The 15431-nt window shown below is 36.0% G+C and overlaps 1 long non-coding RNA gene across 2 annotated transcripts; it reads left to right on the top strand.

The window, feature by feature from the left end:
• Positions 1-14: 14 nt before the first annotated feature.
• On the top strand, positions 15-13946 carry LOC123528275 (uncharacterized). 2 transcript variants are annotated; one of them, XR_008369322.1, is made up of 6 exons: positions 15-112; positions 3854-4026; positions 8195-8342; positions 9702-9797; positions 11460-11571; positions 12044-13946. It is a non-coding gene; the product is annotated as an uncharacterized LOC123528275 (long non-coding RNA). The 2 variants fall into 2 exon arrangements; XR_008369323.1 differs by having other exon boundaries at positions 3854-4022.
• The last annotated feature ends 1485 nt before the right edge of the window (positions 13947-15431 follow it).

Raw genomic sequence — 15431 nt, forward strand, 5'->3', positions numbered from 1 at the left:
TTTGTTCATGAGATATTTCTATCCAGGAATCTTCAGAAGCACATAATGGTATGGTCGACATTATGGAAGTTCATGGAGTATGCCCGTATCCAGACAGATCTTCATCTCTTAGGTATATATGAAATTTTGATGTTCTTCAGTGTTAATTAGCAACAGACAAATAAGTATTTCTTTTTTTAGTAGGGCTGGGATGATTTAAAAATTTTGAAACCGGTTAATCATTTGTTTGAAATCGTATTAAACTGGTTAATCAGCCGCTTTATTAAAAGTACTGTTTCCTTTCCTGACAACCGTATCAAGGTACTTCCAGCAGCTGACTTCATAAGAAACTTTATTGCTTGCTAGCAGTCTGACGATAAATGAGTCACATTTTGGTGTATCTTATTTTAAATAATTCACAACATTTAAATCCGAGAGTATTGATTATGTTAAGTTGATGTGTTTAGTGGAAATATACTGTGGATCTATGTGCTGGTCAAAGAAATGTATAAAATACAACTCCTGTTTTCTATTGTTTGTTCATTCACAGTTGGAGTCATTAAACACTCCAGTGACAGCTCTAGTTTTCTCAGATGTGCCCAGTTCATTATCCAGCATCGAAATAGTCGAGCGCGCTGTCTCCTGTGACAGCTCTTGTTCATATATTCTGTTAGAGATTTATTTTAGTAATAAAAAGACCTATTACCTAGACATAGATCCCTATTGGAAATGTATATTTTATTGTACCCCCCCGACAACAAAGTTGTAAGGGGGGTATACTGGTTTCAGGTTGTCTGTCTGTCTGTCTGTCCGTCTGTCTGTCTGTCTGTCCGTCTGTCCGTAGACGCAATCTTGTGCGCACCATCTCTCCTTATCCCCTTGACAGAATTTAATGAAACTTCACACAAGTGATCAGTACCAACAGTAGTTGTGCATGGGGCATGTTAGGTTTTTTTTAGAAAAACAATTTGCAGAGTTATGGGACTTTGTTTTTTTGTTACTATACTATATACATAGACACAATCTTGTTCGCACCATCTCTCCTCATTCCCTGGACACAATTTAATGAAACTTCACACAAGTGATCTGTACCAACAGTAGTTGTGCATGGGGCATGTTAGGTTCTTTTAGAAAAAATTTTTGCAGAGTTATGGGACTTTGTTTTTTGTTACTATACTATATACATAGACACAATCTTGTTCGCACCATCTCTCCTCATTCCCTGGACACAATTTAATGAAACTTCACACAAGTGATCTGTACCAACAGTAGTTGTGCATGGGGCATGTTAGGTTCTTTTAGAAAAATTTTTTGCAGAGTTATGGGACTTTGTTTTTTGTTACTATACTATATACATAGACACAATCTTGTGCGCACCATCTCTCCTCATCCCCTTGACACAATTTAATGAAACTTCACACAAGTGATCAGTAACAACAGTAGTTGTGCATGGGGCATGTTAGGTTCTTTCAGAAATTTTTTTTCCAGAGTTATGGGACTTTGTTTTTTTGTTACTATACTATATACATGTACATAGACACAATCTTGTGCACACCATCTCTCCTCATCCCCTTGACACAATTTAATGAAACTTCACACAAGTGATCAGTAACAACAGTAGTTGTGCATGGGGCATGTTAGGTTCTTTCAGAAAAATAATTTGCAGAGTTATGGGACTTTGTTTTTTTGTTACTATACTATATACATAGACACAATCTTGTGCGCACCATCTCTCCTCATCCCCTTGACACAATTTAATGAAACTTCACACAAGTGATCAGTAACAACAGTAGTTGTGCATGGGGCATGTTAGGTTCTTTCAGCGACAAAAATTACAGAGTTATGGGACTTTGTTTCTTGTTAACATACTATGTACATACAGTCTGCATATGCAATCTTGTGCGTGCCTAATCTACCAAACCCTTACACACAATTTAATGAAACTTCACACAAGTGATCAGTACCAGCCCTAGTTGTGCATGGTGCATGTTACATTCTTTAAGATAAATATTCTGCATAGTTATGGGACTTTGTTTTTTGTTACAATACTGTATACATACAGTCCACATAATTATGCAATCTTGTGTGCGTCAAATTGCAATGTACTGTGTCAGTGCATGCGGGGGGTACATTCATCACCTTTAGTGATAGCTCTAGTTGTACCCCCCGACAACAAAGTTGTAAGGGGGGGTATACTGGTTTCAGGTTGTCTGTCTGTCTGTCTGTCCGTCTGTCTGTCTGTCCGTCTGGTCGTCTGTCCGTCTGTCCGTAGACGCAATCTTGTGCGCACCATCTCTCCTTATCCCCTTGACAGAATTTAATGAAACTTCACACAAGTGATCAGTACCAACAGTAGTTGTGCATGGGGCATGTTAGGTTTTTTTTAGAAAAACAATTTGCAGAGTTATGGGACTTTGTTTTTTTGTTACTATACTATATACATAGACACAATCTTGTTCGCACCATCTCTCCTCATTCCCTGGACACAATTTAATGAAACTTCCCACAAGTGATCTGTACCAACAGTAGTTGTGCATGGGGCATGTTAGGTTCTTTTAGAAAAAATTTTTGCAGAGTTATGGGACTTTGTTTTTTGTTACTATACTATATACATAGACACAATCTTGTTCGCACCATCTCTCCTCATTCCCTGGACACAATTTAATGAAACTTCACACAAGTGATCTGTACCAACAGTAGTTGTGCATGGGGCATGTTAGGTTCTTTTAGAAAAATTTTTTGCAGAGTTATGGGACTTTGTTTTTTGTTACTATACTATATACATAGACACAATCTTGTGCGCACCATCTCTCCTCATCCCCTTGACACAATTTAATGAAACTTCACACAAGTGATCAGTAACAACAGTAGTTGTGCATGGGGCATGTTAGGTTCTTTCAGAAATTTTTTTTCCAGAGTTATGGGACTTTGTTTTTTTGTTACTATACTATAGACATAGACACAATCTTGTGGGCACCATCTCTCCTCATCCCCTTGACACAATTTAATGAAACTTCACACAACTGATCAGTAACAACAGTAGTTGTGCATGGGACATGTTAGGTTCTTTCAGCGACAAAAATTGCAGAGTTATGGGACTTTCTTTCTTGTTAACATACTATGTACATACAGTCTGCATATGCAATCTTGTGCGTGCCTGATCTACCAAACGCTTGCACACAATTTAATGAAACTTCACACAAGTGATCAGTACCAACCCTAGTTGTGCATGGGGCATGTTACATTCTTTTAGATAAATATTCTGCATAGTTATGGGACTTTGTTTTTTTGTTACTATACTGTATACATACAGTCTATATACATACAGTCCACATAATTATGCAGTCTTGTGTGTGTCAAATTGCAATGTACTGTGTCAGTGCATGCGGGGGGTACATTCATCACCTTTTGTGATAGCTCTAGTTACTTTTTGTGAAAATTTGTAATTACCTCCCTTTTATATAAAAGTTTTTAAAAAGTTATTTCTTTTGATTTCAACATAATTTCTAGTCTTGCGCAACCGAGATAGACAAATTGTGGTAGTAATTGTGCTTATATTCATATGATTCCTTAGGAAAAAATGTTTATTTAATTTATACTTACACTAAAATAATGCTGTCTTGGTTTGGCAACCAGGATAAGGAAATCAAATTTTACGAATACTTCCAGTGAAAAGGTGATGTGTATTAAGAACTGGCTGAACAGAAATAAGTATAAATGATCACCTGATAAAGTTTTGAATGAATTCATTAATTGACCAAATTTGATTAACCACCAGTGATCTTTAAGTGTAACAAATGGCCATTGTAGAGCTGAAACACAAATGGAAAAGTTCTACAACACTAATTAACAACAGATTAATTTATGTTTACAGCCAACAAGAAGCAATACCAGGAAATATGTGGCATTCATCAGCCAGGTAGTCATTTACCCCAAGTGGCAAAGTTAGATACAGCCTGACAGCAAAATACCCATTCTTGGAAAAGGAGTGAATTGTTTTGTGCTGCGGACACTGCAGAATTGTGGATTTGACAGTTTAACTTGTAGGTATCATGTTTCAACAATTTGTATTGTTACCTATTAAATTACTATATATGTTAGCAAGTGCACTTATTAGCTTAGCTATTCAAAGAAATGGTAGAGCTTTTGGACACAGCCGTTTGACTGCATTGGCGTCCCAGTTTAGTTGTTTTTGTATGCAAGCTTGTACCTCAGTAACTAATTGTGGGAATAATTGAAACTTTACACACTATTTCACTTTGATAAACTGACTTACATTGCACAGGTTTCATAACACTATCTTACTTTTTACAAAATTATGCTCCTTTTTTGACTTAAGAAAAATTTTGCTGAAGGTTTTGTATGTAAGCTGTTTATCTCAGTACCCACTAATTGATTTAAACATCATACACTTCCCTTCTTTCATGAGTTGATATGCATTGTATGGGTTCTATAACCCTGTTTTGCATTTTGACGAGGCTGTTGAACAGTCAAGCATTGCTGTCCTCTGATACCGGTAGCTCTGGTTTTTTGTATTGAAGATTTTAGATGTGATATGGATTTTATCTTAAAATAAATTGTTTCAGGAACCAAGAGACAGGTCCTTGATGCACTCTGTTATAGTAATTATGTTGCAACAAACAATTTAATATACTTTGTTCTTAAGAAAGTAACTTGAATTCAGAATTACTATGTAGTAGATTATAGCAGTTAAACAGGACTGGATAAGGTGTAAAAAAAAATTGTTTCTGGTATAACAATTGACCCTAAATGTTTGGCCTGACCCTAAATGAATTTATCGCCTTGGAGAATATTTATGTCTCCCCCAGGAGACATATTGTTTTTGCCCTGTCCGTCCGTCCTTCCGTCCGTACGTCACACTTCATTTCCGAGCAATAACTGGAGAACCATTTGACCTAGAACCTTCAAACTTCATAGGGTTGTAGGGCTGCTGGAGTAGACGACCCCTATTGTTTTTGGGGTCACTCCGTCAAAGGTCAAGGTCACAGGGGCCTGAACATTGAAAACCATTTCCGATCAATAACTAGAGAACCACTTGACCCAGAATGTTGAAACTTCATAGGATGATTGGTCATGAAGAGTAGATGACCCCTATTGATTTTGGGGTCACTCCATCAAAGGTCAAGGTCACAGGGGCCTGAACATTGAAAACCATTTCCGATCAATAACTAGAGAACCACTTGACCCAGAATGTTGAAACTTCATAGGATGATTGGTCATGAAGAGTAGGTGACCCCTATTGATTTTGGGGTCACTCCATCAAAGGTCAAGGTCTCAGGGGCCTGAAAATGGAAAACCATTTCCGATCAATAACTAGAGAACCACTTGACCCAGAATGTTGAAACTTCATAGGATGATTGGTCATGAAGAGTAAATGACCCCTATTGATTTTGGGGTCACTCCGTCAAAGGTCAAGGTCACAGGGGCCTGAACATTGAAAACCATTTCCGATCAATAACTAGAGAACCACTTGACCCAGAATGTTGAAACTTCATAGGATGATTGGTCATGAAGAGTAGATGACCCCTATTGATTTTGGGGTCACTCCATCAAAGGTCAAGGTCACAGGGGCCTGAACATGGAAAATCATTTCCGATCAATAACTAGAGAACCTCTTGACCCAGAATGTTGAAACTTCATAGGATGATTGTGCATGCAAAGTAGAATGTTGAAACTAAATAGGATGGTTGGTCATGCAGAGAAGATGACCCCTTACGATTTTGGGGTCACTCTGTGAAAGGTCAAGGTCACAGGGGCCTGAACATGGAAAACCATTTCCGATCAATAACTTGAGACCCTCTCAACCCAGAATGTTGAAACTTCATAGGATGATTGGACATGCAGAGTAGATGACCCCTATTGTTTTTGGGGTCACTCCGTCAAAGGTCAAGGTCACATGGGCCTGAACATTGAAAACCATTTCCGATCAATAACTAGAGAACCACTTGACCCAGAATGTTGAAACTTCATAGGATGATTGGTCATGAAGAGTAGATGACCCCTATTGATTTTGGGGTCACTCCGTCAAAGGTCAAGGTCACAGTGGCCTGTTCATGTAAAATCATTTTTTGGAAATAACTTAAGAACCACTTGACCTACAATGTTGAAACTTAACAGGATGATTGGACATGCAGAGTAGATGACCCCTCTTTATTTTGAGGTCACTTGATCAAAGGTCAAGGTCACAGGAGCCTGAACAGTGACTTGAGAACCACTAGGCCAAGAGTGTTGAAATTTAGCGGGATGACTGGACATGCCAAGTGGATGATCCCGATTGCAGCCAACCATCAGTGTCTCTTCGACTTTCGCTCCTGACCCCTATTGACTTCTTGCCTATAGGACTTTCCATTGGGGGAGACATGCGCTTTTTTACAAAAGCATTTTCTAGTTTTTTCAACTTTTTGACAAAAAGTTGCAAAATGGTACATTTTATGCTTTAAACATGGTCAGTGATGTTAAAAATCACCTTACTGATGCTCTAAAGGCATAACCCTTTTATTAGCTCACCTGAGCACAAAGTGCTCGGGGTGAGCTATTGTGATTGCTCACCGTCCGGCGTCCATCCGTCCACACTTTCCTTTAAACAACATCTCCTCCTAAACAACAGGCCAATTTTGGCCAGGTTTTCTTTAAAAATTGTTCAAAGAATTGAATTCCATGCAGAACTCTGGTTGCCATGGCAACCGAAAGGAAAAACTTTAAAAATCTTCTTCTCAAAAACCAGAATCCCTAGAGCTTAGATATATTTGGTGTGAAGCATTGCCTAGTGGTCCTCTACCAAGTTTGTTCAAGTCATGACCCCGGGGTCAAAATTGACCCCACCCCAGGGTCACTTGATTTTTCATAGGAAAATGTAAAAAAATCTTCTTCTGAGAAACCAGAAGCTCCAGAGCTTAGTTATTTGACATGTAGCATTGTCTAGTGGACCTCTACTAAAGTTGTTCAAATCATAACGCCGGGGTCAAAATTGACCCCGCCCCAGGGGTCACTTGATTTTACATAGATTTCTATAGGAAAATCTTCCAAAAAATTAAAAAATAAACCAGAAGGCCTAGAGCTTAGATATTTGACATGTAGCATTGCCTATTGGACCTCTACAAAATTTGTTCAAATCATGACCCCCGGCTCAAAATTGACCCTGTCCCAGGGGTCACTTGATTTTATATAGGAAAATCTTCAAAAAATTTCTAAAAATAAATCAGAAGGCCTAAATCTTAGTTATTTGACATGTAGCATTGCCTAGTAGACTTCTACAAAATTTCAAATCATGACCCCCGGGGTCAAATTGACCCTGCCCCTTTGGGTTACTTGATTGTACATAGAAAAATCTTCAAAATGTTCTAAAATAAACCAGAAGGCATAGAGCTTAGATATTTGACATGTAGCATTGCCTAAAGGACCTCTACAAAATTTGTTCAAATCTTGACCCCCCCCCCCCCCCCCCCCCCCGGGAAATCTTCATAAATTTGCTAAAAATAAACCAGAAGGGTTAGATCTTAGATATTTGATATGTAACATTGCCTAGTAGACTTCTACAAACTTTGTTCAAATCATGACCCCTGGGGTAAAATTGGCCCAGCCCCAGGGGTTACTTGATTGTACATCTGAAAATCTTCCAAAAAATTTCTAAAAATTATCAGTTTGACATTTGAAACATGTAGCTCATATTACTCAGGTGAGCGATCCAGGGTCATCATGACCCTCTTGTTTGTATTCATTTTTATTTTTTTTTAACACAAAAATGATTTCCGAAAAGTCTCCCTTAATAAAAAATAATTCCCAAAAAAAATTTTATGCCCCCCAAAGGGAGGCATATTAGTTTTCAACTGTCCGTCTGTTCATTCGTTCGTTCGTTAGTTCATTCGTCATAACGTTAACTTTTTGCATGAAGGCACTTTACTCGTGAACCACTGCACCCAGGACCTTCAAACTTCACATGCTGATAGTACTTATTGAGTACACGACCCCTACTGACTTTGGGGTCACCAGGTCATAGGTCAAGGTCACCAGGTCAAAGGTCAAGGTGCTGCGGGGGCATTTGTCACCATTAGTGACAGCTCTTGTTTCAGACCTACATTCCCTAATTTTTTTTTAGCATGTTACCGAAAACAAAGATTTTTTTTACGGCCTAACTATATAATAAGGTGTGGTAAGATTTTCTTATATGGCTATCAAATTTTCAAACTTTTTACAGCTCACACACAGTAGGAAAGTTGTCAAGAGTGTAATTAGCCATTGGACATGTGGTACATACATTTAGTGGTGGAGAAATGGACCTGGTCAGACAATTGGACAATAAATGTGTATGAAACGATCACCATGGTGCTTTTCTAATGGAAAGGGTGAGTGATGTAAAGCTTATTCAGCAGACACAAATATATACCCCTGTAGAATGTATTGTGGGGGATGGGACAACTCAGTGTACCCCTGTAGAATATATTGTTGGGGATGGGACAACTCAGTGTACCCCTGTAGAATGTATTGTGGGGGATGGGACAACTCAGTGTACCCCTGTAGAATATATTGTGGGGGGTGGGGACAACTCTATGTACTCCTGTAGAATATATTGTGGGGGATGGGGACAACACAATGTTCCCCTGTAGAATATATTGTGGGGGATGGGACAACTCAGTGTACCCCTGTAGAATATGTTGTGGGGGATGGGACAACTCCAGGTACTCCTGTAGAATATATTGTGGGGGGATGGGGACAACACAATGTATCCCTGTAGAATATATTGTGGGGGATGGGACAACTTGATGTACTTCTGTAGAATATATATTGTTGGGGATGGGGACAACTCAGTGTACTCCTGTAGAATATATTGTGGGGGATGGGGACAACTCTGTTTACTCCTGTAGAATATATTGTGGGGATGGGGACAACTCAATGTACCCCTGTAAAATATATTGTTGGGGTTGTGGACAACGCAATGTACCTCTGTAGAATATGAAATGTTTTCACATGTTATTGTTAGTCTCAGTTTGGTTACTTTATTTTTGTTGTTGACTTGTTATGTCTCCCACCACACAGTGGTGTGGGAGACATTATATGATTGATTTACTCCAGTCTGTGTGTGTGTGTGTCTGTCACAAAGCCAAATCCGCCCAGGCATTTTGGAGTTACGGCCCTTGAATTATCGAAAAATTGGCCTTTTTACTCATGTCCGCACTCTTAAACATTTCTCATCCGGTCTTCACCAAACTTGAACAAAATGTGTTTGACCATGAGACCTCGGCCAAGTTCGATAAATAGCCAAATCGGTCCAGGCGTCTTGGAGTTACGGCCCTTGAATTATCGAAAAATCGGCCTTTTTACTCTTGTCCGCACTCTTAATCAAACATTTCTCATCCGATCTTCACCAAACTTGAACAAAATGTGTTTGACCTTGAGACCTCGGCCAAGTTTGATAACTAGCCAAATTGGTCCAGGCATTTTAGAGTTCCCGATTCTTCGTAGAAGTAAGTATATCTTTAAAAAGCTAGAACAGAACTATAACTATTGTGTATGGAAGCATTTAGTGGTATAACCATCAAAAGATATTATCATGCAGACTGGATGTTTCTTCAGCATTCATAATAGGAAGAAAGTAAAAACAAGTAATATTAAATTTTATGCATAATAGTTTTATATTTTAATTTAGATAAGTAACAGTATTCAACTTTTAAGGTTTTGTTGACATTTACCCATTTGTCTGTTAGGTTAACTTAAAGCAGGACTTGCACTGTCATGCGAGGGGAAAAACACGAAATGGAGACGATCACTTACCAGTGCACACAGTTGACTATAGAAGTCAGGTGATTTTTTAAACATTACTTTCTTACATCATTGTGCAAATGTTGAGTATAAATCAAGCCTAGAAATTTAGATGGGAATATTCTACATATGAATTTGACTGAAAGAAATATGTCTCAAGTCATTTCTTACCCATATAGCATCATATGAGAAAATTGTTGTCTGTTGACAGAGGATAGGTCAGTAACAGGAGAAATACTGGACAGCTGAATATACAATATACACTAGTTTAACCCTTACCCTGCTAATTTTCTATAATAAACTGTTAAAAAGGGGTGCTAACCAAAAAGTTTCTGACTGAATGGCAAACAGTTCAGATCTTGATCAGACTGCACAGATATACAGGTTGATCATTATCTACACTGGTAGCTAAAGCAGATTTGTGTCCAGCAGGATAAGGGTTAATGGCCAGCTGGTTAATAGTCAAGTATGAAAGACCAAGGGCAACAGTTTTGACTATTTATTGCCTAGCCACTCGTTAAATGTGTTTTATCATATTAATTCAGAAATTAGTTTTTATAATTTTTTCTACAAACTGTTGACCAGTGAATAATATGATGGGAATAATAGTCTGTACTTAATTAATGGCTTACCAGTCAATAATCAGATTCAGCTCAGTCTGAATGTGGCTATGGCATTGAAGATGCTGAGCATTTCTTTTTTAAATGCAATCGTTTCCGAGATCAAAGACACCAATTATTTACATCCACAAGCCCTTATTATCCCCTAAGTACTAACGCATTATTATTTGGTAAAGAAGATTTAACAATGGAGGAAAATTCAGAGATATTCAACTAAGTGCAAAAGTTCATAAAACATGCAGAAAGGTTTAAATAATACATAATATTAACAACAGACCAAACAACATCTTACTAATATCTGACTAAATTAATCCACCATTGTTCAAAATTATATAAACGTTTAACATCTCGTGACAGTCGCAGACAGACAGAGAAACTCATGTCATCACATCGAAAGTGTTTTTTTCTTTCTTTGTATTATTCTTCTGTGTTCATTTTTCTTTTTTTTTCATCATGAATAAGTGCTCTCATCTTCATTACTTTTTACTCTTATAAACATTTGTACATCCGCCATCTGTAGTATATTATTGCTCGAGTGTATATGTTTTTTTTTTTTTGTGTGTTCGTTTTTTCTAACTACAGCTTATGGGAAGGACAGTCTGTCTAATGTTGTCAGAACTTGTTGTCCGACCCTTTTGCCCTTTGATTATGTATGTTTGAATTGTAATTGTAATAATATATCAAAGAGCAATAAAATATGATTAAATCAGTCAAAACTATTGCCAGAAATAAAATTTCACACTTTAATTCCTAATGTTTTGACTTATTTGCCCAGTATGTAGTGAATACAGACTGGTCATACAACATTAATACAGACTGGTCATACAATATTAAACTGATGACCTGCACTTTATATAAGGACTTGTGTTATAGTATTATCAGTGTTAACAACATCCATGTAGAGAAAACTGATCTCTGCAAGGGCAAATTTTTCTGAAGTAGATCTGTATCATCTTTTCTTAGGCCTTTTTTACAAAATAAAGATTGCAACTAACTAAAGATATAGCTGGTAAATTTTCTGAAGTGGAGCATACAGAAATTAATTATTGCAACATAATAGATTTTCTTCAATTTCCTTTACAGGAATTGGCTGAAAAGGATGTTGATTTTGATGCACTTCCTCGTAGCAACTTCAGTCCTACAGAACTAGGGGAGGCAACAATTATCACTGTTGACCTAGAAACCATTGACCTAAGTAAGTTGCTTCTGATGCTTTTTAGCTCACCTGAGCCAAAGGCTCAGGGTGAGCTATTGTGATCGCTAACTGTCCGGCGTCCATCTGTCCACACTTTCCTTCAAACAACATCTCAACCACCAAACCAGTTTTGATGAAACTTCACAGGGATGATCCTTTGAAGGTCTTCTTTAAAAATTATCCAGAGAATTGATTCCATACAGAACTATTTTAGTAGTATTGTGTTTTGGTGAAGATAACATTTAATATTTTGTTTCATAGCTTTATATACATGAAATTGATTTTCAATTAATGGAAATTCATTGGTTTTCAACCAATTAAAGAAATAAAACTTGTTCCTGCTTCTTTAATATCAATTTGATAAAGATTTGTCTGTTTTGAGTTTTATACATTTTGTCTAAGTGCTTGTCGGTTTTACACATAGTTTTTTTTAGAGTGATATACAGTTAATTGAGATATTTCTTTTATATAGTTCAATATGGGAAGATGCCACAGCCGCATACCACAACAAATCGCTGTAGCACAGAATATCTTTGTCACACCTAAAAAGGAAATTTCACCAGAGGCACAAAGGATCACCAGGATTGCATGGAATATTCAGACATGATGATGATAAAAAGCACAATAGTCCAACACATCTGTACCTGGAATTAAGTCGACTTTAGAGAAATTGTGTACTTGGCTTGAAAAGATCCTAAAGTGATTTTGGTTGCCCGTTATGGAAGACAAGTTGATTTTCCAGTTCTTGTCTCGGCTCTACTGTGCACAAAAATAACTAGGACATTATTCAGCTGAGTTTCTTCTAAAAAGTATTCTTTTACCAGTGTTCAAGAAACTGTACCCTAAACAGTCATACTTGCTATGACACTACTTGGAAAAACTGGGAAGGCCTGCCAAGGGTTTTCATATGTTAAAGAAAAATTTCAAGCAGTGACCTATACTCATGATAAATTTGGTACTATAATGTTCATTATCTTAAGTAAAAAATGACAGTTGTAATTGGAAATTCGAATTGTGTTATTTTACTCTATATTTAAGAAAATTAATATATTCAAACTTGTAAATTTTTTCATTTGTTAAAATGTTATATTATAGCTTTAAGCCTTAATGCCCTCTTTTTACAGTCTGCCTAAAGAAACACTTTAGTTGTTCTTGTTTATTATTTAGCCATTTCCTTGATTAAAAATACACAACAGACTTCTAGCTCAAGACTTTCCAAGGTTGACAAGTTTTTACTTTCTTTGATTTTGTTTAAGTTTGTTACTATTTGTTAAATACTTTTGTTCAAAATTTATTAAGGGGTATAATGTTACCTTTTAATAGTAAAGTAAGGAGAAGACAACCTTTACTGTAAGCTAATATAGCTTTCTGTCCAATGCCTGGAACATTTTTTGTAAATATTTCATGACTTTCAGAATAAAAATGTTTAATTTAAAACTATAAGTAATGTATATAAACCCCAAACTTTTAAGGAGCAAGAAGACAAAATTCCATTTCAACTCTTGTATAAAATTAACTTTGTGATATTTTTCTTAGTGATAAGTTTCTCAGTGATAACTAGACATTTAATTTTATATCTGTTTAGATTTTTGTACAGTTAATTCAGGTGTATACAAGATAATATTTATAAAGATTTTTTTTATGTTTTAAGCTACCTAATTATTTATATTAAAGAAAACTGTTAAATTTTAATTACTAAAAATATAATAGTGCATGTAAATTCTACTTCACTATACTTACATATTATTGAAAGCTAAGGGACTCCATTGGAAATAAGTGAAATTGTTACTTTATGGTTAATCCCAGGCAGAAAGATCGTCTTTTTTCCCTGATATTTATATATTAGCTTGATTACAATTGTAAAGTACAAACATATAAGGGTTTACTGCATATTTATTAATTCAAATATTTTTGATTTCTGTACCACTTTGTATTTCTGTTATAACTGGATCTTATATGCCTTAATAAAATTGAATTGAATTGAACTGAATTGGATTTTTAAACTGAAACTGAACTGAGTTGAATTTTAAACTGGAACCAAACTGAACTGAACTGAATTTGAAACAGAAACTGAACTGAATTTGAAACTGGAACCAAACTGAACTGAACTGAATTTTACACTGAAACTGAACTGAATAAACTACAGTACAGCTTGCATAAAGAGACCACCAAATTGAAGGAAAAGACATGTTCTCTTTATTCAAAATAATTTCTTCTTTGATAACATAAAAGGGATCTGAAAAACTGGTCTCTTAATGCAAGAAGCCTCTAAATCAAATGTACTTTATGAAACTTATTATGCCTTTGTGTTGCAAATTTTGTAATGTAGTTTTGTTGTGTCTATGATGATTTCTCTAAATAAACTTTAAACATTATTTCTCTTATTTATTACAATATTTACCATTGACAGATGCATATTAGCTCAAATAAAATGACGAGATTTGTGTGCCATTAACCAGTCCAATTATTTTTGCTAATACTATGTCATCATTTTCATCAAAATTTCCAGTAATCACCTCCTTTTTGAAGAGTATACTCACAATTTGATTAAGGTAGTGTTCTTGCGTGGCTGTAATGGACAAAAAATTATGTCTCCCACATCACTGATTTACTGCTGTCTGTCCGTCTGTCACAAATCTTGTCCGCAATCTTAAATCAAACATTTCTCATGCAGTCTGCACCAGATTTGAACAAAATGTGTCTGCATGACCATAAGTCCATAATGAAGTTTTATTGCTAGCCAAACCACTTTGGAATTACGGCCCTTGAAAATCAGCCTTTTTAGCTCGACTTTTCGAAGAAAAAGTAGAGCTATTGTACTGGCCCCGGCGTCGGCTTAAAGTTTTTGATAAAGTCAAATATTTCTGTTATACTATTAAAGCAATTGACTCGAAACTATCAAAGTCTACACCAGGAGAAACAATCCCCATAACTCTGATTTGAATTTTGACTTTTTAACTTAGAATTTTTGGTTAAAGTTTTTGATAAAGTCAGATATCTCTGTTACTATCAAAGCTATTGACTTGAAACTTAAAATACTTGTTTACCATCAAAGTCTACACCAGGACAAACAATCCCCATAAATCTGATTTCAATTTTGACAGAATTATTTGTTAAAATTTTTGATAAAGTCAAATATCTCTTTCGACTTGAAACTCAAAAGCAGTTATTTACTATGAAAATCTACACCAGGAGACACAATCCCATAACTCTGATTCGAATTTGGACAGAATTATGCCCCTTTTTAACTTAGAATTTTTGGCTAAAGTTTTTGATAAAGTCTATCTGTTACTATCAAAGCTTTTGACTTGAAACTTAAAATACTTGTTTACTGTCAAAGTCTACACCAGGTGAAACAATCCCCATAACTCTGATTCAAATTTTGACAGAATTATGTCCCTTTTTATACTTAAGATTTTTTTTGTTAAAAGTTTTGATAAAGTCAAATATCTCTGTTACTATTAAAGCTTTTGACTTGAAACTTAAAATACTTGTTTACTGTCAACGTCTACACCAGGAGACACAATCCCATAACTCTGATTTGAATTTTGACAGAATTATGCCCCTTTTTAACTTAGAATTTTTGGCTAAAGTTTTTGATAAAGTCAAATATCTCTGTTACTATTAAAGCTTTGGACTTGAAACTCAAAATAGTTATGTACTATCACTAAGTTGAACATTTCTCATCTGATCTTCACCAAACTTGAAAAATTTGTATTTGCGAATAAGTCCTCTGCCAAGTTTGATTACTAGCCGAATCCCCCTAGGCACTTAATAATTATGGCTCTTGAACTACCCAAAACTGGCCTTTTTACTCTTCAAAAGTGTATTTGTAGTGAGTAAACAGTACATTTGTTTAT

Source organism: Mercenaria mercenaria, unplaced genomic scaffold, assembly GCF_021730395.1.
Source record: "Mercenaria mercenaria strain notata unplaced genomic scaffold, MADL_Memer_1 contig_3729, whole genome shotgun sequence".
NCBI classification, from domain to species: domain Eukaryota; kingdom Metazoa; phylum Mollusca; class Bivalvia; order Venerida; family Veneridae; genus Mercenaria; species Mercenaria mercenaria.